Source organism: Natator depressus, chromosome 3, assembly GCF_965152275.1.
Source record: "Natator depressus isolate rNatDep1 chromosome 3, rNatDep2.hap1, whole genome shotgun sequence".
NCBI lineage: Eukaryota > Metazoa > Chordata > Testudines > Cheloniidae > Natator > Natator depressus.
This window is the reverse complement of record NC_134236.1, coordinates 123557654-123585043: the sequence shown is the minus strand read 5'-3', so window position 1 is coordinate 123585043 and position 27390 is coordinate 123557654. Positions and strand designations below refer to the sequence as shown.

The following is a 27390-nucleotide window of genomic DNA, read 5'->3' as shown; positions in this document are numbered from 1 at the left end:
TCTATGGGAGTTCCAAGAGATCAGCACCACTCAGGATCCAGACAGAGTCTCTAATAGACTGAGAAATGTCAAAACTTGTGGGATAAGGAACCCTTTACTAATCTGTGAGGGTCTCCAGTGTTATGGTAATGACAGGCTTTGGCAGCTGAATAGATAACTTCTCTAAAGAAGATCAAATGAAAACTGTAGTTGTGTTAAGTTGGATGGAGTTCAATTAAATGCCAGAGTAGGATAAAAACAAATGCCTGGTGCAAGCCTATAATGCTAATGGAATTTATCTTTATACCGTCAACCACTTGGGGAATTTTATCAAGATCTTACATAAAAGATATGGAAACACGGTCTTCCACAGCTGTTCTTTAAAGCATCTATGGTATTTTCTTCCTCCTGCTGATCACTTACAGGCCGGCAGGAATTCTAACTGCATATAAAGTGCATTTGTCTTCAAACAGAAATAAGTAACACCTGCATATACATCAAGTATTCCCTGCCCCCTCCTTCATGTCAAAGAGGACAGTTGTTGCTGGCACCAACTAGCATTTCTTTGTTAATTGGCTTAGAGTGGGGGGCAAAACATACAGCCCTAATGTTCATTTAAATAGTATCATCAATTTTATGCTATGATTTCTATAGGGACTACATTTTCATGAGACAGTAGGTTATTACATGGAGATTTTGTGACCTTACACTAGTTTAATTTATGGCACTTTAACTCTTTTCCTAGCAGTATCTTTTCCGGGAATAAATACAGTAATCATAACAATAAAATAAGTTACACTCATTTATTTGGACTGACATGCCCTATTGTTTCTTTTTGCATAAGTAGTCATAATCAACATGTCATGTTATATTTCCTCTTTTTGCTCCAATAATAAAAATAAACAACTCTAATGCAGCCAACACCTCCTCCCAGATGATATATGTATCACTTCCTGGATGAGTCCTTTAGATGAGGAAAAGCCCCAGGAGAAAATGTGCTTGTCAGAGGGGTCAGGTTCCAGGACTTGCATAGAGATGCAGTCCTTTTGTGTGCAGTAAGTCAGTTTTGACTAAGCACTCTGGCGCTCACGTCTGGGTACATCCTGAGTCCACTGGGCTTGATATAATTCCACTCTGCTCCACACAAAGTGCTCATGCACTACATATGCTTCAAATTTACCCCCTTCATAGGGATTTATTGGTAACATAAACAAAAGCCATAAATCTCAGCCTAAGCTTTCTCCTGAGGTTGGCTAAGGCATGGCTGATGTTGACTTAATTTCATATCAGTAGAGATTAAAACAAATCATATCAGGTTGATGAAAGTGAAGATTTTCTCTTTTGGTGATAGACCTAAGCATCTTTCTGTTTACATAAAAACAGAATAATAGAAACTGGAGATGGAGAAAGACCTTTTAGATTACCAAATCTATCTCTCTGCTGAGACATAACTGTTCCCTATGGTACATTTTCCACTGTTCATATTGTCTAGTTTTAAAAGTCCTAAGTAATGAGACTCCTATCTCTTCCCTTGGGAGATAATTCCGCAGTTTGATACATCATAATCTCAAGAAATGTTTTACCTTATATTTAGCCTAAAATTTCCTTTTCTTAGTTTCATCCCATTACTCATAGTTATAGTCCCCTGGTAGCATTCTACATAATTTCTCTTTGCTTAAAGCATTCAAAATATTCATAAACTTATGTCCTGCCTTAGCAAAGCTATTAGCTCTTTTAGCCTTTCTTCAGAAGTCCGTCCTCCAGCATAATATATATGCATCCGATGAAGTGAGCTGTAGCTCATGAAAGCTTATGCTCAAATAAATTTGTTAGTCTCTAAGGTGCCACAAGTACTCCTTTTCTTTTTGCGAATACAGACTAACATGGCTGCTACTCTGAAACCTGTCAATATATTTTTTGTTGCTCTTCTCTGAACTGCCTGCTATTTGTCAATATCTTTCTGGTAATGTAATGCCCAGAACTGAATACAATGTTCAAGTACAGCTATACCATAACCATATGTTAACAACTTTACTTCATTGCCTTATGATGTGCTTGGCATATGTAGCCTAAATCTGCATTGGCTGTTTTGTATATCACACTGCAAACTCATTTATTGCCCACTATCACCCCAGTTCGTTTTAATCATTATTGCTTTCTAGGTTGTCTGCATAAACCAATATATACTGGGTCCCATCCATTGGGAAGCCTGTAAGGTGCCAGTACAGCCCCAGATGAGTAGTTCTGGTCTGGGAGGGGGTGTGGCCATAGTAGCCAGGAGATGCACTATTTTAGCACATTCCCAGTGCAGCCTTTGCTGAAGGGCCTGATAGAAACTGTAGCTGCTCTCCCTCAGGAACTTTTGTGGGATGGTAACAGTAACAATATAACTCGCTGATGGAGCGGCTGCCGAATTCCCGCTGCTGCTGAGGGCAGATTACCGCCCCAGAGCCCGACATCCTGCCGCCCCTTTACCTTTGCCGCCCCAGGCACCTGCTTGGTTCACTGGTGCCTGGAGCCGGCCCTGGCTCTGTACCAGAGACGACTCTTCCTGTTATCGCTAGAGCATAGTGGCCCTTGCGGTTGCAAGGAGGTGCAATTTGCACTCTGTGTGCTGGTCCAAATGCCTTGGAAAACTTTGATTTGATTAGTAGTATTGCAGACTATTTCAAGTCTGTACCAACCAGCACTGAAAAATGGGGCTGATCCATTGGTCCTTAATCATATTGACTAATGGGGACAACTCCTGTGATTAAGGATTACTGATGTGAATAAAGGTTGAAGGATAAGGTCCACTCTTAGATCAAATGTTAGGATTAATGGTACAAGAGCTAAATGTGGGGACCAAAATGTGTTTTATAAGGGTCCTCACTACTTACATTCCCAAGTATGGGGGCATGACATATACACAGGAAACCAGTTCTCCATTTGGTCATCTATACAGCTATGTGAAGGAAACATTATTCAACTGTGCTCAAAAATCTAACTAAAATGCAGTTGTGTTTTCCACCCTAAGGAATGGCACAGAGACATGGGCTTGCTATCCATAAAACATCAAAATGTTAGTTTCCATATGAAACACATTTTTTTTACTCATCAGTTTAAAGTGGTAAGATAAAATAACCAGAATTACCTGTACTGGAGTGAACTAACCCCAGGAAGATTCACCTAGGTCATGTCCTACAAATGTATAAGAAGCACACATCAAAGTGAGTAGATAGAAAAGCAACCCAAAGTGGACAAAGGAAACCTTTAAAAGAGAAACTCCAGCAGCATAGTAGACAAATGCTACCCACTCGCATCAACAGGTGGGGGATATTGATGGAGATGGGGGGACACCCAGTAGTTAGGGAAGGAGGCAGTTGCCAATGACAATAGGTAGTTTCTCCCATGGGAGTCTCTGGCACCCACTGGCCAGCTGGGAGAGAGGGTTGCTGATTGGTCAACATTCCTCAGCTCCTAGGATTTAGCCCCGCGCAGAGGCCATGTGGAGAGCTCTTTTGGCTCCGTTCCAGCAGCCCGCCCTGCCTGCCCGAACTAGGAATGGGAACCCGGTTTGACAGATGCTGTGGGTCTAGATGATTGCCTGTTTAGGGGGGTCAGGAAGGAATTTTTTCTCCCATGGACCAAATTAGCAGAGGACCGGGGAGTTTTTTGCCTTTCTCGCAGCACCTGCAAGCCACAGTGGGTAAACTAGGAATGTGCATGGTACCTAGCTGAGGTACTGAGGTGGTGTTGCTTACTCGTCACAATTCACAGCTGGTTGCCAGTGCAGTTAAGAGAATAAAATGAATGGTTCCCAGAGGCAAAAGATTTGGGATTTTTGGGATGGGCCTTGAGCTCATGTGGTAGGGTGAGACCTTGTGGCCTCTGCGGGCCAAGGTCCCCACCCTGCTGCACCCTCTGTCCCTCCTCCAAGGCGGGAGGACGCTAGGACTCAGAGAGAGCTGAGGAGAGCCCACATCACTTTATGGGTTATATGGTAAGAAGCTCTGTAATCCTGCCTCCAAGTTATGGGTCATATCATACAGAGCCCTCAAACCCCTGCACTGGAACCAATTAAATGCCTGGTAGACGAGAGTATGGGTGATGGGAAGGCAGTGCCCCTCCCTTGTGCTAAAAGTTTAATAAAAATTGCGACCTGCTGCTTAATTCCATGCATGTGTCTGTCCTTGTTTTGTAGCTGTGTCCACATCAATGCACCTAAGGAAACTATAGCTACTGAATGAACTAATTCGTTATGAATGGTAAATAATGATGGAATGAAACTGTTTGAAGACAACTTTAATTGGACTTGAAACACCAACTGCATCTGCCAAACACCACCCACAGTATCGGCTTCATCAACGAAATATCATGAGTACCTTGCCTGCATCAGGTCAGGACTATCATAATCTCTTTTTGCTAAGATAATACAAAAACTGGGGAAAAAACAGAAGTTCTAATCTTGTGAAGATTTTGTCATATCACTGAAAGCAATGTCTTAAAATACAATAAAATGTTCTCAAATTTTTTTCTCTATTTCCATTTAGAGAAATTGCGTTTATGGATTGTAGTTATGCAATAATTATTAGCGATCTCAGACTACATTACATTAAAGAGTACCTTTGATGCACCTCCCTAGTTGGGTTGGGGGCCCTCGCCATGCCCAGTTTCCATCACAGGGTTGGCCTAGTACAGGTCACAGCCTCTTTCCTGGTAGTGACCCCACCCTTGGGGGCCTGTTTACTTTACCTCTGGGTGGGGGAAAAGCAAAAGTTTAGGTCAACACAAACTGAGCCCCTCCTGGGGTCAATAACAAGGCAACAAAAAGCCTGAGGCACTAGTTTATTTCAGGGGTGCCTGGGTAGCAGCTTTGCTGGAGTCTTTATGGCTAGGTAGCCAGGTCAGACTCTCCCTACAAGCCTTACCCCTGAGGATTGCTAGACTCCTTATAGAGCTGGGCAGTTTCTTGCATGAGGGTTCCTCCTGCCATTCCAAGAGCTACTCTAGTCAATCCCTTCTGAAGACTTCTCCCCTTGTGTACTGCAGCTTCCTCCTTTTATAGCCCTCCTCTCTACTGTGCATGACTGATAGCACCAGGGGGGCGGGACTATTTTAGCACCCAGTCTCCCAAGCCCCTTCCCTGGCAGTGTAGGGTTTATACACTCCATCACATGGCCCCATTCCTTCAAACACTTATGTACATGCTTAACCGTAGTCAGGTTAGTAGTTCTTTTTGTTTTTAAGGTAAGCATGTGCATAACTACTTGCAGGATTTGAGTCTATGTTCAGAAAATACTCTTTTAAAATTGATTCTCAAGATATGATCTTCACGCCTGCTCTTAGAAGGGGTTACTGCTAAGATAACTTGTCCAGTCTTTTCAAAGAGCTTCTGTCTGAACTATAGAATTTGCTTTTCTCTCCAGGAAAAAAGAGAATATTTCCTTTCTCAGAGGAAATTCCTAATATAGTAGTGAAATTATCTCAAAAGGCAGACGCGCACTCTGAAAGGAACAACCAAACCACTCCCTTAAGTTGTTGTTCTGATATTGAGCAAAACCCTGTTGACGCCACTTGGATGGAGAGAAATAATATATTTAGTTATCAAACAATATAGTTAACAATCGTGAATACATCTATACAAGATAATCAGCTTCAGTTCTTGTCTACCTTTAGTTGTTGAATGCAATGTTTTATAAAATCCTGATTAAAAATACATTCCATGTATGCATTCTTTAGAACTGCGCTTCTCAATCAGTGCATAAATAAAGATTAGCTTTGTGTAACCCTAAAAAGGTTCAAAATTCAAGTTAGATGCTTTTCTAAATCTATTAGGTCTACAAAATTGGTTTGGAAATTCCTTCTGGATTCATCCAGATCTCCCCTGTGCACAACCTGAATACCCAGGCTATGTACAAGAACAAGCATTTGACCCTATAAGATTACTGGAGGAAGAAGTAGAGTAAAAGATTGACTCTGTTAGCCAGTTTAGAAGGAAAAATTGTAGTACTTTAAGGTGATATTAAAACTGTAAGTGACAGTGCCCAGAGAATTCAAACAGAGGTTAATAGTTTTAAACACTCTTTCTAGCACTCTGATAAGAGATACTGTATAATACAAGGTTACACCATAAGATTGAAATTCTTGAAAATAACCGCACAGACTGTAATTTGACTGTACTGGGCTTTGCTGCTGGGGTTAAACGGGAAGATCTGTGAAAGTCTCTTTGCTATTAGAATCTATTTTAGATTAAGAACAACAACAACAAAGCCCCCTTTCCTCTTCAAACATGACAAAAACATTCTAGCAGACATATCTCAGATAACTCTCTGGTTAAGCAAGGATTATTACTCTGTCATATTTTGATCAATTCTCTGACTTCCATTGTGGTAAAAGATATGGTTATTTCAGAAGTCAGGGACAATACTTGTAGAGTAATAACTCTAGGTCAGAGATGTAAAATAATGTCTTTTAAAACAGAAGTCTCATATTCGGGGGAGGAGGAGATAAAATGGTAATGTTTTCTGCTTAAATTGTACATGGATTTAGGCCTGCATCCTGACTTCAATGAGGCTACCCATGTGTGTAAAATTAACCATGTATTTAGTGTTAAAACTGTGGTCTTAAGGAAAACATTCACGTCACAGTAGTACAGAAATTCTCAGTCATCTGGCTGTGAAATTAGTGCTTTTGGAACACAAGGGCCAGCCACTGTGATGCTAGTAATGATTGCAAGTATCATGGCTGGCTGACATGGAAGTGTAGTGGTACCATCATACCAGCAAGTACACCTGAGTGCTTTAATTTCTCTCTCTCTCACACATTAGACAAGAGACAGAGAGAGAGACTGATTATAATTTACTAAGAAATTAGATTATGCTATTAGGACAGGCTTGTCTATTGAGGTCAATGTGAATATTTTGCTGTACATTGTGACACTCTGACTAAATTGCTTTATTTGCACTTTTCTGTGTTTAATTGGCCTTTGGTTAATTGTCCTCCTAACACTTATGTGTTTTTATATCCTTTTTTATTAGCAAACGGAGGTCTTTATACAGTGAGCAAACTGAGGACTTTATACAGTGAAGAACAGTAAAGGTTGCATTTATTCGTTTGATGTCTCTAGCCCATTTTTTATTATAAGAACCATAAAAATAAAGCCAAATCATAATAAAATATCAGAGTTGCATAAGCTATGCTCACTTTTCAGTGTTAACTATATTAGTAGCTTAAATTTTTTGGGTCAAATTTAGTCCCAAGGGAGAGGGAGCAATTTCCTTTGAAGTCAATGTGAATGCCTTTTTACTCTAAACTGAAATTTGGCCCTTTGTCGTCCACAATTCCAACATCTTTTAAGAATACACTAAGGACTAATCCTTTGGCAAATCTAAACTTTAAGAAAATCAAATTTGGTTTTAAGTTACATGAGTACAAATAGTCTGAAACCATGTTGGATGAAAAATGTAGTTAGGTAGAGACTTAACATAGAAAGGTTTGTCTTGGATTGAAATTCTGAGAATGTAAACCTCCCTGACATGACAGATATAAAACTGATATTCTGGTATTCCCAGAAAATTCCCTGTAATGTAAATCAAGATCTGTATATGTAATTTGTGGAGACCTATTTCAGAGCATTTTTCCTGCTAATACACAGATACTTTAATGTACATTTTGAGACTTTATGTGCCTAGCCTTAGATCACATGTTTGGTCAATATTTTGTACATTATTAGCAATTAATATTTTATTGTTATTGGTTGCATTCTCACTACTAGTTATCACAGGCAGAACTGACTGTAGGAGAAGAGTTGAAATCAAACTGAAAACCACGAAGCTACATGTGATGAAGAGGCTGTCATTAGCAGGAATACATTGTGAGGGGAGAGGTAAATGAAGAAAAAAGGGAAACAGAGGATGGAGGTAAGAGGGGGAGCCTGATTTTGTTGAAAGACATGCTGTAGATGGGCTCTGAGAGCCAAAGTTAATATTTACTAAGTCTAGCACATTCAGTAACTTTGGATTTTCTTTAGTGGGGCCACTGTTCCTTTTGTTTGAAGAGAGAGAAGAGCTGTGAATAATGCCTAAGAGCAAAACTAAACCAGAAATAAATGACTTTTTTAATGTGAGACCTTCAACCTCAATTCCAGTTCCCCAGAAGCCATCTTTGACTCCTTCTCTGTCTGTGCTCACACAGATGTCAACTGTGGATAAAGATAGCTCTAGAAAGAAACTGGATGAAGGAACTGCTACTTAGCAAGGTGAGTTTACAAGCTTCCTTGACATTGGCAGAGGGGAAGTTGGAGGCGATGTCATTCAGAATATCCAATTAAAAGGAATGGATTAGCAGAGACTAGGAGAGACTGCAGATAACAGCGAACAAGTTAGATAATGGCATAGAGTAAATTTATAAAGTTTGCGGACGATACCAAGCTGGGAGGGGTTGCAAGTGCTTTGGAGGATAGGATTATAATTCATAATGACCTGGAGAAATGATCTGAAGTAAATAGGATAAAATTCAATAAGGACAAATGCGAAGTACTCCACTTAGGAAGGAACAATTAGTTGCACACATACAAAATTGGAAATGACTGCCTAGGAAGGAGTACTGCGGAAAGGGATCTGGGGGTCATAGTGGACCACAAACTAAATGAGTCAACATTGTAACACTGTTGTAAAAAAAGCAAACATCAGTCTGGGATGTATTAGCAGGAGTGTTGTAAGCAAGACACGAGAAGTAATTCTTCCACTCTACTCCATGCTGATTAGGCCTCAGCTGGAGTATTGTGTCCAGTTCTGGGTACCACATTTCAGGAAAGATGTGGACAAACTGGAGAAGGTCTAGAGAAGAGCAACAATTATTAAAGGTCTAGAAAACATGTCCTGTGAGGGAAGATTGAAAAAACTGGGTTTGTTTAGACTGGAGAAGAGAAGACTGAGAGGACATGAAAACAGCTTTCAAGTACATAAAAGGTTGTTACAAGGAGGAGGGACAAATTGTTCTTCTTAACCTCTGAGGATAGGACAAAAAGCAATGGGTTTAAATTGCAGCAAGAGAGGTTTAGGTTGGACATTAGGAAAAACTTCCTAACTGTCGGGATGGTTAAGCACTGGAACAAATTGCCTAGGGAGGCTGTGGAATCTCCATCATTGGAGAGTAAGAGCAGGTTAGACAAACACCTATCAGGGATGGTCTAGAGAATACTCTGTCCTTCCATGAGTGCAGGGGACTGGACTAGATAACCTCTCGAGGTTCCTTCCAGTTCTATGCACATTGTTCAACTTATTCAATGGAAGCTGCTCAGCTAAATCAGTGATTAAAAGTATTTTGTGTGTGGTAGGAGAGGCATGTTAAATTGCTAATTGTTAAAATGTAAGGGTTAATGGGATCCCAGCATATAAGGGTAATTGGGATCCTGGTGGATAAATATCCTGATCCAGTAATTTTTACGGAAAACTCATTCTGAAAATCATACACACACCCTAAATATTAAAGAAGAACTATGTTCTGTGGAGAAATTATTACCCTCAGTTTGTGCTATGAGGGGATCAGGTGGTAAAGGCGAATGGTGAGAATCTTCATTGTCACATTGACTGATGTCAGGGAGTGTGAATGAGTATTAAAGGTTGCCAAGAATATAAAAAGAACTCCTCTATGAAGAGAATGAGATTATCTTCTTTTCTTATATGAACTCCATGACAAGTCTAGGGGAAAGAATTTAGGGAAATCAAACACTTCATGGATGAAGGAACAGAGGACAAGGTATTAACTGTTCCCAGCAAAACTCTGTTACCCACAAGAAGAAATGGTACATTTTCTGAATTCAGACTGCTAATTGTTTGCCTTATTAAAATAAGAGAGATCTGATCAGGAGACCATTGGTAGAGACTTCTGATGACTAAATTCTTGTTAAAACTGGGTTGTGCCATTGCCAGCAAGACTTCTCCCTCCTTTAATATATGGTATGTTTAAATTGGTAGAAAGATGTGTTTGATATTTTAATAGATTTATTAGAATTCCCTTTTTTGCATAAATGTAACATTTTATAGTCATTTCTCAAAGAGATGGGCTATTGATAAGTTTAGGGCAGCACGTCCCCCTGCTGCTTCTCAGAAGCATAAATGGACTTTTGTATTCCATTGTTTAACCTGAATGCCACTACTGCAGTTAAATTGAAGCAGCTGTGTGGTTTTTTAGATGCTGAGTTATTATTTGGGTTTGTATCTGTGTATCTACTTTATTCTTTTTTCTACATATTCATATTTTTGGGAGCACTGACAATTTGGTGCTTTTGGAATGCTTTCACCCCCACAGCATTTCCTTTGTTACCACTGAAGTTTGTTGCTAGTGTGCTGTGCTTCTGCAGAAATCAGCCATGTTGATATGTTTGTTTAGTGTAGTATGAAAATAGTAAATAAAAAGGAATTATAAAAAACTCTAAAGATATCTTATTCCATTAGAATATGCATTATATATTTCTTCTGTGATGAAATGAGAATGCATTATTTATATAATAATTTGCCAGTCTTATTAATTGTTCTTGGTGTAGCATACACTGTTCTTTGCATTCATTGATGCAAAAACCATATGTGAATGAAATATAAAATAAAAATGTGTAACTGAATGAGACCATTTTACTCTAACAGAATTGCAATTTACAAAGTTACCAATAATTAAGGTGTAGCACTGATCTGCCAGTTGCCAATAAAGTTACTTATCTATTACTAAATTAAAAACACAGCATTAATTTTATTTAAAGTCACTGCAATTCATTTCTCCAAATTCTACTGAAAACTCTGAGTTGAAACACTCATCACCTTTTCTGTCAAATACTAACAATAGTTCATAATTGGCTTACTTCACTAACCTCACCAAGGTCTTTGTCAGCAGGAAAGGTTATCAGAGGAATTTGCACAATACCTTCCCCATTACCTTATTTAGTAAATAAATTTGAGAAGTGTTTGTATATGGATTATGTGAGACTAGTGCTTCTATTCCTAGCTGTGCAAAGCCCTTCCAGTCCTCTTTTTCGCAAAGAGCCAAAGAGGAAGGGAAAATAACCTATCATATCAATTAATGTGGACTGCTTCCAGGTAATCTAAACCATCCTCATGAAGCAACTTACTTTTTTAAATTGGAAAGGCAAAATTTCTCTCTAGCTCTAAGTATGTTGCAATATAACACATCTATTCAGACTGCTAATTTGCACTGCTTGAAATAGATATTTTATTAACAAAATAAACATCCCAAACTGTATCTTCCCCAGATTATTTGAAATTTTATTCCTCACAAAAATAAACAGGTTTACTGAATTATAAGGAATATTCCAGAATAGATAACTTTTGCTCAGCTTTTACTCCGACAGCTACAGTGAAAGTAGTCTCTGATTTAAAGCACATTTTATTGTCCAAGGGGACACTAAATAATATACAATTAAGATTTATTATGTTGCTTTTGCATACTTGGTATAACATCCATTTATGTAATATATTAATAGTTACATAAAATAACATTAAACAACTTTTTACTTCAATTTTCATCTCAAATATTTTTCTTCTCTTAAAATATGCTATAACAATAGAATCAGGAAATCAACCCTTTTCTAATCTGCACCATGTATAAAAGGCTAAATTCACTTCCAAGTGGATGTGAAAAACTATACTTTAAACTAAACATCAATCTCAGAATTAGCATGCAAATCAAAAATATATATTGTAATGTAGATGGGTCTTCAATGAATAGTAGATTTAAATCTGCTAATTTTATGAGATTCAAATTAGATCGCTAACCCAAGCACAAATAGTATATCTGAAATTCATGTTGACCCTCAAACTATGTTCAGGCTTAAAATCATGATGGCAGGAAAAATGTGGAAGGCAAGAATAGCACTGCTATAAGTATTTGTATTAAAAAAAAAGGCTACTCCATATGTCATTCAAAGCCTAGCAGCTTTGGTTGAAATCACAATTCCTTTTGGTGACATCCATATGGAATAGAAAGTTTTAATATTACTCTTTGCTAAAAGTCATGATCTAATTTCCTGTATGTTACTATCTGAAATAATTGTCAACTCTATTTACTGCTTTATTTCAAAATAAAAATGATGAGTGTTATAAATGAATTACATTGATGAAATCCCTTCACCTTTGTTCCTGAAGTAAAAGAATCTGTATTGGCTGCATCACAACATTTATAGTTCTGACAAGACTAATAATCTTAGCTTAATTGGAGAACAAAGCTTCTCTGGTCCCGAACTGTGAACTGGTTCTTGTTCTATAGCTACTTCTACGTTCATTCACTGGCCTATGAATAAAATGACAATTTCCTAGCACTTTTGGGCTCCTTAATCTCCAAAAGCATATATCAATAATGAGTAGTATTTTCCTCCCCACAAGGTATTCATTTTAAACACGTTACTAGGAGATTTACATGGGCCTTACATTTAGGATTCAGTGTGGAGCTAGGAGACTTCATTTTGGGGTTCAACTTAGAACTTATCTACCTCTTTGACTCACATACTCCACCCTGTGATTATCTGTAATGTTATTTCCCTTCCCAGGATACTGCCTGCGATTTACCTATGGAAATGTGACTGGGACTCCCTGCTCCCTACTTGCATCTCAAGGATATTGTGATATTCTCTTAAAATGTTACAATTTTTTAGGGTCCCCACTAAGTGATCCCTCAGATCTGAAAACTTTCCTTCTATACCCCAGAAGTAGAACTTACACACATTATCTCTTCTGGGGAAGTATACAACATTGCATATTGGAGTGCTTTGCTGACTCCAGAACAGTGTTTCTCAACTACCGGTCCGTGGACCTGTGCCAGTCTCTGAGATCTCTCTGACACAGTTTAAGAATGCAGCAAGCTGATCCCTGGTATCAGAAAGGTTGAGAAATACTGCTTTAGAACACACATGCAGCATCAACAACCACTAGAAGGGTAGCTGGATATGTTGCCTCCACCGCACACCTATCAGCATTCTGAAAGACCTTGGTAAATCATGGAAGGAGGAAGAGATGTGAGCTGGGAGGATGAGGGAGATTACGGGAAAGTTACAACTCATTTTAAGCCCTGATGGGAGATCACTGGGTCCCAAAACAGAATTACTAAAGGTACAAGTTAGTGAATATGCCATTTTTAATTCAGTATTCTTATTTGTTCCTATCTTTACTTGCTGCTACTTATTACCATTTGTATGAGAATGGAGTAAACAAATGCCCTTGATATTTAAGCTGTAAGGTTTATTTGCTATCATCAGAAAATGAATGTTGTTAATGAAGGGTAAGTAGCAAAAGGCTTGTGCTTGTATTCTGCCTATCAAAACAGTGACTATGCAGCTTTTCCTAATTGCTCCAGTAGGTATTACAAATGAGTTTAACATTTCCACTGTACATAAAATAATGCTAATGTAGATAATTGGAAGAGTCCACCAGTAACAACACATCTGAGGGGGTAAATAGTAAAGACAAGTCTGATCTTTTGTATGGCTTGTTCTGGGAATTCCCTATTTCTCTGATAAATTTGGGGCAGTTTAGCCCAAGAATGAGGTAAAGACATAAATACCATATGTGGCACTAGCAGAATTAAAGGACCATTTCCAGATTCTGCTGTTTGTAGAATGGTGGGGCAGAAACTATTTACTCCCCTAAAAATGCTAGTGGCAAATATGAGGGGAAGTGAACCAACCAACAATGTCTCCAAATAGCTCCTCCATCAGCTGAAACAATGTGACCTAAACCAGATGGGGTTCATACAGACTGCTAGAATCAGAGTATTTGCTCTGAAAACCTTATGAGAATAAACTTTCTTGTGAAATTTTCAATCGGCAGGCCAGATGTACCCTGAACTCTTTTGAACCACTCAAAATGTTTGCATGAACTTTTGGGCAAAAGTTTAAATTGGGTACTTTGATTAACTGAACCACTCGAGCATTGACTACACATAGTTTTTACTTAAAATCTCTCATCGTTGCTGTAATATTTGTGCAACTTCACTGAGGTTACTGATAGTCAGAGCACTAGTGCAGACTGGCTGTTGATTTCTTTTCCCCCCACCCATCTCATCTAACTCTGTGCTGAGCAGCATTACAGAACATGGTGGTGAAAATGCCAGCATCCAGCACACACGAGCATTCTCACTGTCACTAGCAGTGGTAAAGCAGCACTGCTGCTACCACAATGAATGTTAGGAGATTATGAGAAAAATAAAAAGGTTGGCATAGAGTAGGCAAAGGCTGAGACTTTTCAAAGATGCCTAAAGGATATGGTCAAACAATTAACTGGAACTGGGCATCCAAATCCCCTAGACAGCTTTGAAAATCACAGGGGCAGCCTTTTTTATTTGAAGAAGTAAAATATAATCAAGCAATAATGGGCAAAAGGGAGGGCATTTCCTAGTCATTAACTGGCTGGCTGGAAGAGTTGAGGGAGTAATTGTCTTTATAAACCCAACAGAACACTTCTGTTGCATCTTTATATGAATGTTGTTCTCTGTATTGAGTCTCTACTCCACCTTTTTGTTTGTAATACCTAACTTTTCCTAACAATTAACATTAGGCCATATCTATGCTTACCCCTGGGGATCGACGCTGCTGCGATTGATGCAGCAGGGTTCAATTGAGCGGGTCTAGTGAAGAGCTGCTAAATCCACTAGAGAACGCTCTCCAATCGACTCCGATACTCCACCGGAACAAGAGGAGTAAGGTAAGTTGATGGGAGAGCCTCTCCCATAAACGCATGGTGTAGACACCACAGTAAGTCAGCCTAAGCTACGTTGACTCCAGCTACGTTATTGACAAAGCTGGAGTAGCGTAACTAAGGTTGACTAACCCCAGTAGTGTAGACCAGGCCTTAGATTCAGTAACTGGCAAAGCAGGACATTGTTTTGAATGATTTAGTACATTTATAAAATTAGGATGCAGATGCTTTCCAACCTAACTGTCAAATGACTGGATAGGATGCCCACAGCATCCAGAAGGTTAAATCAATTTCTAATGACATTTTGCACAAGGATTGTCTGTATCTTGAAGTTTCCTGTCACTTCCTCTGTGTATTCACAGTATGCACACAATAGAAACTTTTAAAACTCTACAGCAGTTAGCTTTTTGTTATAAGAATACTGTAAATGATTCCACTGAATAAACTTCATTCAGGGAACTGAATAGGTTGGGGATGATGGCTGCATTTTAAAAAATTCTTATTGACTCTTCTATATAACATAGAAATCAGTGTATTTTCAGCGTTAAATCATGATATAAAACCATCCATAATCTTCATGACATACGGCAACTTTTTTAAATTGGGTGCTTGAATCTGGTGCCCACAGGTCAAGAAGGATGTTGATAGATGGGAGAGGGTTCAGAAAAGAGCCACAAGAATGATTAAGAGCTCAATCTATTTAGCTGAACAAAGAGACGGTTAAGGGGTGACTTGATACAGTCTGTACATATCTACACGGAGAATAAATATAATGGACCAATGGGTGGAAGTTGAAGCTGGACAAATTCAGATTGGAAATAAGGGGTACATTTTTGACAGTGGGGGTAATTAACCATTGGAACAATTCACTGAGGATCATGATGGATTCTTCATCACTGACGACTTTTAAATCAAGATTGGATGTTTTTCTAAAAAATCTGCTCTATGAACTATTTTGGGGAAATTCTTTGGCTTGTGTTATACTGGAGGTCAGATTAGATGATCACAGTGGTCCCTCTGGCCTTAGAATCTGTGAATCTATGAATCTTTATTTATCACCCTGAATCCCCTCTGAAAATCAGGCCACTGATTTAGGTGCCCAACTATTGATTTAGATGCCTAACTGCCAGCACCCAAATTTGGTCAATAAGGTTTAAATTTTCAAATTCCAATATCATTGTGTTAAAGATCATTACAGCAATTGGCTGTAGGTGCATAAATAAATGATGATGGCTAAGTTTAGGCGAACAATTTCACATTATTTTTGGGATGCCATGTTTTCATGATTTTTCTATTAACCTTTTCCAGCATTATAATTATGGAACAATTTTTCTTTTTCTAAAACAAAAGAAAAATCTAATTCAAGTATTTCATGATTTAAAAAAAAAAAACTAAGAAGTGATTGACTTTGGACACTTAAGAGTTTAACATCTGAACAAGAAAGGTTTCAATATTTAAGTGGTCAAGTTAAAAAGAGGAAATAGTTGAGACTTGTTTGTTTTCTTGTACTCAATTCGGAGCTCCCTGGTATGCATTTATGAAGCCTATGCAGGATATGAGGGCAAGTTTTCTTTAACTGCATCATGTTTAACCTGAGAATTTAAACTGCTAACCCTTTTCTAGAATGGTTGTTGTTGTAGATCTTACACAATTATATGAATAAACTGCCCTTTTCCTAAATTGTCTTTGTGTATGTTTTCAATTAGATTAAGTTATACATGGATTTCTTATTACATGAAAAATATTACCTACATTATGGCTCAAGTGGTCAAAATGCACATGCAAAAGCGCACTTTTGAAAATTTGGCATGTATGCCACAGATGGAAAAAACTGTATCGGGGTAAATGTAAAGTAATCCATTAATTGGTCTATGGGTCATGCTGGATTGATATATTTTTTCATTTGAGCTCTAAAATGTTGTTTAAACAAGCGCCTCTAATAACCAGACAGTTCCCTATTGACTATGTATGTAAATGGTCTCATACATATAAATTATTTCAGCTCACATCATCAGTAATTTACTCCTATGGCTTGGCTTGCATTCAGTATTCTGTATTTCACCTGCAACAGTTAAAAACATATCACAAACACCTAAAACTAAGCAAGGAGTTGTATATACACTGGACTTGCTTTAGGTGATTATGATGTTGTCAGCTGTGAAAAGGGAAAGATGGAATCCTGAACTCAAAATTATGCAGGAAAGTCATTTTCAAATATTTGATTTGAAAATTTATCTATCTGTAATTTTTTATTTACTTTAATTACTACTATGTGCACAGCTCCATGGCATGTTGGCACATGACACAGAATACAATACAACAGACCGTGGCAAAAACCCAATTCACTCATAATCAATAACCCATCAGTGGTATACAGCCAGTGAAATTCATGATCAATAAGGTGTGCTTTACACCATTCTCTGAAGCATTCCGATTCAGGAAAATACTTACACCTCTGCTGAAGTTAAGCACTTTTTACGTGTTCCCATTATATTAGGCATGGACTTAATGAATAGATTTGGAGACTGAGGCCAGAAGGGTCCCATCATGATCAGTAAGTCTGACCTCCTGCATTACACAAGCCATAGAATTTCACTCAGTAATTCCTGTCTTAAACCCAAATTTTTGCTTGTAGTACAGGGTATCTTTTAGTAAACGTCTACTCTTGATTTAACGACTTCAAATGATGGACAATCCATCACTTCAGTTGATAAATTATTCCAGTGGTAAATTAACCGCACTGTTAAAAATCGGCACCTTAATCAGAAGCTTAACAGTTTTATTGAATCGGGGTCAAGAGTAGGCTTCAGCATTTATTGAGCTCTACAGCCTGAAATGTAGTGTTCTTTTTTAAGTCAAGAAGGGCTTGTATTTATTGAACATTACAAAACTCTAACACAAAAAACCCAAGAGCCTGGTGTTGAAAGCAGCCTGCAGCTTCCTGCAAGGCAGAGCCCTGACCTCCAAAATGGAGAATAATCTTTGGTCTTTGGAGCCACACTTCAAATCCTTACACAACACTAGTAGATGATCTACACAGGAGACTGTAATGGCTTCTACCAGCCCTTTGAGGACTCAGCAGGGAACTCTTTTGTGCCAGAACCACCAATATCCCTTCTTCCTAAAGGAAGGTAGGAAAAGGAAGCAGGCAGCCAGGGTTAACAGGGCCCACACACCCTCTGGCCTGATTATGGGAGGAGGGAGTGCAGCTGTGGTTGAATCAAAGCCAACTTAGGGAAAGCAGGTGTGTGATATATGGTCTGTTCTTGCTCGTTCAAGTAATACAACATACGTAATATGGCATTCCGCAGGTTGTTCACAGGCTGTGATTAGAGAGGAAGGATTGCCCAGTGGTTAGGGTTTCAGCTCTAGATTTGGGATATATGTTTTTAAGTCACAGCTCCACCACAGAGTGCCTGTATGACCTTGGCCAAGTCCCTTAAGGCTATGTCCACAAAGGGACTCTCAGAAGCCAACAAGCTGAGCAGGGATCTTCCTAAGCCACCAGGAAACGCTGAGGACAGGAGAGGAGCAGGGCCTAGGTCCTGCCCCTCAAAGATAATTAGGTACCTAACACTGAACTGGAGAGAGGTGCCTATTTCTGCTTTGGATTCACCCTCTTCTGGAATTAAGTGCCTAAGCCAGGTCAGTCCTTTCTCATGAAAAAACTGTGTTTTCAAATACCTGCTCTCTCTGATTTGGAGTAGATCCTTGTTTTTGGTTCCAGATGAGAATCCTGAACACCAGGCTATTGTATTAGGGGGCAGGTCTCTCTCAGTCTCTTCTGTTGAAGCTATTCTACTCTATAAAAACTTAGTGGAGCAGTAAGGGGAAAAGTTTTTATTTCAAGTTTATTTAGGATTTGATAAACTAGAAACCCAGCAGGGGAATTTTGTCTTACACCCTTTTGGGCTGTTTGGAGTTTTTAAAGGGACATGCTAGATGGGAAACTGAGGCAGGGAATGCCTTCAGCACCACACTAGGTCAACATGGAGTGCTACAGGGCAAGCATGCCCCATGACAGCCATCTATGAACAATATGCATGAAGAATAAGAAGAGTCTAGATGGTTAAGAGGACAATATTGTGACAGAGTATATCCTTTCAGATTTTCAGTAAGACATTCTGACATGCTATAGTAGTTCCATGTATATTAATATGAATGCATATTATAGCTTTCTTACACTGTAATGTATTTTTCTTACTATTTTTACCAGTACTTAGTAACTGTCTTTTTTTCTGATACGGGTTACAAAGTGATCTGAAGACTTTCATTTGACAAATAGCAATTTTTTTCTTTACAATTATTATTTTCTGTCCAATATTTGGCCAGACCCTTGCCTGGTGTAAATCAGCACAGCTCCATTGACTTTAATGGAGCTACATTTATTTACACCAGCTAGGATTTGGCCAATTGGCTTTACTATTTGTCATTAATCAGTAAGATTTTATTGATGACTGTAACTGAAAATATTAAATAAAATGAAGGGAGAAAAAGGTCTATACTAAGAAGTTATACAATTAATAGTTGTGTCAGTGTCTGCACAAGTACATGGTGGGTAATATCCAGCTCACTTTGCTGATGCAAATAATCCCATTGCCTTTGGTGAAACTAATAGCTCAGATTTAGTCCTTCATGTTCAGACTGCATGATGCCAATTAAGACAAGATAAAAGAACACGGAATATTCAAGAACAGAAGGTTCTAACTGGCTAAATGATTCAATGAGTCATACAATTTAATGAAAAAGGTATTTTTACCAAATCCTATGCAGTAACTTCTGTTATCTAGAAGCTGCTCTTGCATGCACTAAATAATGGACAAGTATGTCTCCAGACTGTTTTTAAAACAATTAGTCTTAGAAAGATACTAAATCTGGCCATTTTATGGTACACACTGCTTGTAGCACTTTTTGATCACATTGTTATACCCGTGCTTGTTAACAATACCTGGGATTGCCTTACTGCACTACAGAAAAAGGAACTGAATTAACTTCTCCTTTAGGGGCTTTAGAAGTGTGGTGCAAGTTAGTTCTATGAACTAATAATCTGAAAGAAAATAAAACGTCAACAAAAACCTGACTCAAAGTGAATTTCTTTAGCTGTTAAACTAAGCCCCTAATGACAATGAATGCTACAGCACTATCCTGATGAATGGCCATCTCTTTTATTTGCTATATGTCACCATTTGCTATATGTCAATTGTCTTGTTTATGTCAATATGCATAGACAAATTCTACACTGATTTCCTCCCTGGGCCAAACCTAGAGCATTTTACTCCCAGCAGAAGTCCCACTGAAGTCAATGGAATTAGTTGTGTGCCTAAAGTGAGAAGGATTTGTCCCCCTGGTAAATCTGACTGAAGTCAAAATGTAAGTCAGGGCAGAACTGAGCCCATATTGTCCCAAAAATATAGAATTCTTTTTAGGGCCCTTGGCTACTGTCTAGAACTGATCCTGCGCTCACTGAATTCAATGGTAACAGTATCAGGCCATCTACTTAATACAAGTCTAACTAAAATACCCTAGCTTCCATCTGAAGTCTTTAGAAAACGCTTAGTTACTGATGATACCTATACTTTGAGCTAATTATATAACTTGTGGTATTTCAGTTTGCAGAGCAGAACTAACACAAATCTCCAAAATATATAGGAAGTATTACTTTGGGGCACTGAGAGGGTTAGGAGAAAAGACATAATTTTGTGAATTCAAAGTAAAATATGCTTACAAGGTTACTCCAGGCCAAACACATTTTAAAAAATATAACTTCCTTAAATGTGCTAGAAATAATTGTTTGCAGTGTTGAAGCCATGTTGGTACCAGGATATGAGATAGAAAAGATGGATGCGATCATATCTTTTACTGGAGCAACTTCAGGTGAGAAGAAGAGTTCTGTAGAGCTCAGAATGTCTCTTTCATCAGCAGAAGTTGGTCCAATAACAGGTATTACCTCACCCACCTTATCTCTTTCAAAATAAGTGTAGATTACTAAAACTGAATAATTAAAACAAAACCTAAATTACTTTTCACTCTGATATTCATTGTTGTAGGAAGTGTTGTTGTAGCCATGTTTGCTCCCAGGATATCAGAGAGATAAGGTGGGGGACCAACTTCTGTTGGCAGAGCCATCCCTTGGGTAGGGTGAATTGGGATGACCACCCTGGGTCCTGCCCTTTGTTCCGTGTCCTACCTGATGTACGATCAGGATGCCATTTGCCACTAGGAGGTGGGTGGCGAGGTGAGGCGGGAGGCGGGCAGGTGAGCAGGGTGAGGAGGCCAATGGGGAGGTGAGCAGCAGGCAGGCAGGTGGGAAGGGGTGAGGAGGCCAGAGGATGGGCAGACGGTGAGGAGGAGAGAGGTGGTCGGGTGGACGGTGGAGAGGGCACGCTGGAGACTAGCGGGGAGGCAAGCACTGGGCAGGCGCGTGAGGAGGCGAGCGGCAGGCAGGCAGGCTGGAGGGGGTGAGGAGGCAGGCGGGGGGAAGACGCTGAGGAGGAGAGCTGTGGTCGGGGGGGTGGGGGTGCTGGATGGGCGATGAGATTAGCAGGGAGGTGAGCAGTGGGCAGGCGCACGAAGAGGTGAGTGGCAGGTGGGCAGACAGTGAGGAGAGCAGAGTTTGGGCGGATGAGGGGGGCGCGCTGGACAGATAGGGAGGAGACTAGAGGGGAGGCGAGCAGCAGGCAGATGGGTGGACAGCAAGGAGGAGAGCAGCAGGCAGGTGTGTGGGGGTGTATGTGAGGAGGTGAGTGATGGCCGGGTGGATGGGTGTGCCAGGTGGACGGCGAGGAGACTAGCAGGGAGGCGAGTGGTGGGCGGATAGCGAGGAGGAGAGTGGCAGGTGGGCTGGCAGGGGGGATGGGGTGAGGAGGCAAGCAGCGGGTGGGTGGGTGGGTGGGTGTGCCGGGTGGACAGCGAGGAGACTAGTGGGGAGGCTGAGTGGCCCCAGGCCCCACACCACCCTAGGGATGGCCCTCTCTGTTGGTGAGGGGAACAAACTTTTAAACTCCACAGAGCTCTTCTTCATGGAATCGGCCACCCAAATACCCCCAGAGAACCTGCTTCAATACAGAGACTAAGCCTCCTCCAGCTGCATGCCCCTAGTTGACACCTACCCCCCATATTGGAACCCATAAGGGGTATCATCAAACTACAACCCATACTTGATGTGGACTCCATACAGAAAGAAATATTTCCTGAACCCCCTCTTCTGGCCTTCAAACACCCCAGCCTCTCCAAGTTCACCATCAGAAGCAAGCTCCCCACAGACTAGGACACACCAACTCAAAGCAGCACCAGACCCTGCCAGAACAGATGCAAAACCTGCAGACTTATTGCCACTGCTACAATTATCAATACACCTTTTAAGATCCATGGCCCTACATATGCCTATCAGAACATGTGGTGCACTAACTGCCTCAGTAACTACTATGTGGGTGAAACCAGACAATCACTATGGGGTCGAATGAACTCACACAGGAAAATGATAAATGACAAAAACACCATATCATCTGTTGGTGAACACTTTTCACAAAGCGATCACTCTGTATCTGACCTCTCAGTCCTCATCCTCAAAGGAAACCTGTACAACACTGACAAAAGATGAGCCTGGGACTTTAAATTCATAACTTTGCTAGACACTAAAAATCATGATCTTCATAAAGAGACTGGATTTATGGCTTATTGCAACAATCTGTAACCAATTAACCCCCTTTTTTGTCCTGCGACTGCAGGGATGTTACCTTGAACAGAAGTTGGTCCAATAAAAGCTATTACCTCACCCACCTTGTCTCTCTTTTCACTCTGACACTTTCTAAATCAGGAAAATAAAGCCAATTACTTATTCACTATTCATAGTTTATTTCTTCAGGTATTTAATGGATTGACACAATTCCATAATATTTGGCTAGATTGTGACTCAGCCAATATAACCATGCAAAGTAGTAAAAGGAGTTTAAGACTCCCCTTACATAGTTATGTGTGTACCCAAATCACACGAAAGGAGTAAGTGGGACTACTCACCCACTTACCTCTTCCCTGACTCCACCCACCCTACTCACTGGGGAGAGTAGCTGAGCCTGTGCAGGGGTGAGTTATAATAACAATTTACCTTTCTGAATGAAGTTATTCACGCATGTATGTCTTTTCAGGATTAGTACCTAATGACAGGTCTACACTTCCAACGCTGCATTGGTGCACCTGCACTGAGACAGCTGTACTGCTGTAGCACTTAAGATGTTTCTACACCAGTGGGCAAGGTTCTCCTGTCAGTGTAGTTAATCCACTTCTACCACACTGTCTATACCGGGGATTAGGTTGGTATAACTATGTCGCTCAGGGATGTGGGTTTTTCACTGGGTCTTGAGTTGTTGGAAGGATGTAAAATAATTTGATTCAAAAAGATCATCTATGATATTACCACAGCCTGCATTCCATTTCTTGAAAAATGACTAACCATAATGAAGTGGGGTTTAAAAATTGTTTCAGTGTCTATGGGAAGCTATGGCACCTTTTAAAACTTAATATCCACCTACCATTGTATTTTTCTATGAGCTTTTAGCCAGCTGGGTTTATTTTGTAGATTGTACATTATACCTAGCATACAGTGAAGCCTGCTTGCCCAATAATAGCTTCAAAAGTTCAGTAACATAATGCCACCTTTTAGATATGAGGATATCCAGTTTCATTCTGATCAACCTGGGTTGTTTATGACTCCAAAGAAAGAGAGGAAAAGGACACAAACACTGGGAGTTGGTGAAAAAACAAAAAAAGAGCTAAACAAATTACAGTGAATGATTTGGAAGAGAAATAAAACCTGGCAACATATTCATATTTAGCACATTATTTCTACCTAGAAAGAAGTAACATGTTCCATTTTTTAGATTTTGCAATTTATCTATCAGGTGTGTACAATTTAGTTTATATAAATCAACAATTTTATAGAAATGGAAAGAATCATATTTTATTTTCAGCCTATTGCCTAGAGAAACCTGCAGAGGTCATAGTTATTTGCAGCCTAGTACTAGCCTTTTATCAATATATCTTCAACAGTATTCATGAAATGTGAGTCCTCTGTACTACCCGTGGTATTTATACACTGTTATGAAAGCATGCATGAGCTCAGAAATGTTTGACACATGAACACTACATAGTTTGTGATCTTGGCATTTAGAGTTCAAGGTTAATAATTCAAGGTATTAAAGATCATTGTAACTGAATATCAATTTATCATGAAAATGTAGTTAAGTATGATCTTCCTAATACAAACAGTTGAAAGCTTGCAACATGTTGCATGCTTGGCATTATTGTTTCTCTATTAGACACAGACTAGTTGGGAAGTTTTAAGATCTCTGTTATCTTTAAATCTGACCAATCCACATTCCAGAATGCAGACCTCCCAATGGAACACTGCTTCACAAAAAACACCCTGCCCCTTTTATTCTTGGCCTTTTCTCTCTTAGGGCATGTCTGAACTGCCCCACAGTTCAGGCTATGGGTGTGTGAATAGCAGTGCACGCAAAAGTGCTGCTCTATAACTCCCCTGTGTGGACATTGTGGACACAAACTTGAAGATCCCTAGTGCACACTAATTCGTCCTGTTTGAATAGGACTACATTAGTGTGAACTAGGGACCTTTTAGTTCATGCTTGCAGCGTCCACATGGGGGACTTAGAGCGCAGCACATTGGAGTGCACTGCTATTCATACCCCAGTAGTCTGAACTCAGGGCAGTGTAGACATGTCCTTAGTCTTTTCCATTAATAATCCAAAGTCTCTTCTCTGTTTATGCAATTCTCAGTCCTGTCTCCTATGAAAGTGTAAGGGATGAATACAATAGATATGCCTTGAATGATTAATAAATACTGATTCCTTCTAGCCTGCAAAAATAAAAAAGTACCCACCTCTATTTATCCTAAAATAGGATCCAACTAGGAAGTAAAGATAATAAGAAAATGGTTCACTTCATGTGAGACCCTTTGTCTAAGGACCCAAAGAGCATCCAGGGTCTAGAGCTCCTTTCCACAAGAACAGAAACTAAAACAGCTAAATGAGAGTATTGTTAATCACCTAGGCAAGAATCTCTCTCATAATGTGTATATGCATAAAATCTCTTTCTCCCTCCCAACCTACCTAAAAAGAACTCTAAGGCCATGTCTACACTAGCAAGCTTACAGCGGTACAGCTGTACCAATACAGTTGTGCCACTGTAAGATCGCTTGTGCAGTTGCTGTATGCTGATGGGAGAGAGCTCTCCCATCAACATAATAAAACCACCCTAAAAAAGCTCTCCCACTGACATAGCGCTGTGCACGCTACCACTTATGCTGGCAAAACTTGCGTTGCTCAGGAGGGTGCTTTTTCACACCCCGAGCAACGTAAGTTTTGCCAACATAAGTGGAAGTATAGACTTGGCCTAAATTACCAAGCAAGGGTGTCATCCTGCTTTCCTATGCAAAGTGACCCATTGCATTTTGTGAATGGATCAAGAGGTAGATGGGGAAGCTGCAAGTGAAGCAAACTAGCAATCACTGGCTGCAAGACAGAAGGTCAAATAGGGCAAACTGCCATTACCTGAAAAAAATCCAAGCCACATGTTTTCACCGTAAATTATAAACTATACATTGTTTTCCTTGTAAATCAACTATATCATGGACAATCTATCTTTTGCCTCAAATTAGAAGCTGCTCATTTGTTTGCCTTGTGATTCAGATCTACATCCTTCTATATTTGGATAATGTCTCTTGTTCTATTTTAAGTCCTAAATAATGTGAAATGCTATATACAATCAAAGAATGTAGGGAGTATATTCTTCATATGTAGAGGATTATACAGGATTTTGTTGATTTTCACTGTAAATAATTGTTGCACTATAGAAGTAATAGGAATTGTCTAGTACAAGGAAGAAGAAATGTTGAAAGACATAAACCAGGGTCTGTAATGGGTTAGACTCTCCCCCGCATCTGGGATGCCACCTGATGAGCTGCGGTCCCACTCAGCCCTCCGGCCTTGCCAGACTGGGTTTCCCTTGCACTGGGTTGCTGTGCCAGGCTCTCAAGCCCCTTTCCAGCACACACTCAGGCAAGACCACACACAGCTGCAGACACAGACTGCAGTCAGATCTGTGTGAGAGGATTCACCCAGCACTCTCGTGCACAACCCTTGTGGAGAGGTAAATCCCAGATAATATTGTCTTGCGCTGTATAGAAACGTGCACAGTGCAAGCTCATAAAAATGCACCCTCTCCCTCAATGTGGAGAGAGATATGCAGAACTTCTTGCCCACCCCCCTCCCGCCAGTTAGAATTTGCACAAACTGGGTCTAATAATAAACATACCGAGTTTATTAACTATAAAAGCCAGATTTTAAGTGATTATAAGGGATAGCAAACAGAACAAGGCAGATTACTAAGCAAATAAAACAAAACATGCATACTAAGTTTACGCTCTTAATGAGACTGGTTTCAAGAAATAATTTCTCACCCTAAATGTTGTTTTAGGCAAATTGTAAAGTTTCTGTAGCTTAGAGTTCCAGTTATTTCTCTTTACAGACTAGACTCCTGTCTTAGTCTGGACTCAGCCCTTGCCTTTCCCACCGCTCAGTTCTTTTGTCTCTTCGGGTACTTTCAGCAGTCTTTCTGCTTGGGCAGGAAGGCAATGGAGAAGAGTCCTGTTTGCCTTACTCCCCAGCCTGAAATAAGATTACACAAGGCAGGAATCTTTTGTTTCTCAGTCTTGACCTTCCTCTCCTTTTAGTGGAAAATTACTAGAAGTCCAAGATAGTGTTTAGTACCAGGTGACAGGGCCACCTGATCTAGTAGTGTCACAGCTACATTCCAGGGTGCCTCTCAGGAAGGAGAGAGATTAGTATCTTCACAGTCTTGTTGTTTCTTCCTAATGACCCGTCAAAGCTGATGGCCCATTGTCTGGTGGGTGTCTCCCAAATACACACACAGTTCTAATTGTTACGTAGTCAATATTCCTAACTTTAGATACAGAAATGATACATGCATACAAATTGGATACTTACATTCAGTAAATCATAATCTTTCCAATGATACCTTACAAGACCCCTCTTGCATAAAACGTCTCAGTTATGCCATATCAATATCATAAGCATATTTCCATAAATAATATAGGGTGTAATGTCAGAAGGTCAATTTTGGAATATTAAGAGAAATTGCTTAAAAGGGATCCCAATTAATAGTAGAGGCCAATAATGAAATACAATCCATGAAATGAATCAAACATAAAATGCCTCTGATAAGAAAAGGGTTGAAGGTATTTGTTATATACCAATGCCATGTACTGGATAGTGATGGAAGCAGCAGAGAAACGGAGTGAGCTGAAATCTCAGCCTCATTTGGCATGTGTCCAGTAGAAACCAGACGGTGTCCCCCTCGAGGGAACCCTGAAATTTGGAGTATTTGTGGTTGCTTACTTGAAAATTTTCCCTTCTTGCCCCATGTGGGTCATAGTCTGTCAGTAGCTTTAGGAGCAGAATAAACACTGATCAGACAGCTGACGAGGAACTAAACCCCACCTTCTAAAGACCTCCTGAGTTTCAAGATGCTTCCAAAGCTGGCCCCTCTGGACTGTGAAACAAAAAACAAATCTCTAATCCTGCATCAGTGTAACACTGACAGACCTGGGTTATCGGCGGGTGGGATCGAACCTGGATGCATGCATCTCTATTGCATGAGCTAACAGGCACATGGCTCTTAACTAAGGCTGTAGCAG

At 39.8% G+C, this 27390-nt stretch overlaps 2 protein-coding genes across 9 annotated transcripts in view; one reads left to right on the top strand and one right to left on the bottom strand.

The window, feature by feature from the left end:
* Positions 1–27390, bottom strand: part of PACRG (parkin coregulated) — a 473776-nt gene that overhangs the window by 47829 nt on the left and 398557 nt on the right. The gene's annotated exons all lie outside the window — the stretch shown is intronic.
* The window catches only part of LOC141985037 (uncharacterized), a 104897-nt gene that overhangs the window by 17312 nt on the left and 60195 nt on the right, over positions 1–27390 (top strand). Inside the window, exons 2-6 of one of the 2 annotated variants that reach the window (XM_074948733.1) lie at positions 4163–4357; positions 6999–7059; positions 7736–7880; positions 7991–8218; positions 14520–14666. The gene's annotated coding sequence lies outside the window, so the exon portion shown is untranslated. Of the gene's footprint in view, positions 1–4162; positions 4358–6998; positions 7060–7735; positions 7881–7990; positions 8219–12814; positions 13077–14519; positions 14667–27390 lie in introns of those variants that run through there. The other variant, XR_012638856.1, reaches the window with a different exon arrangement.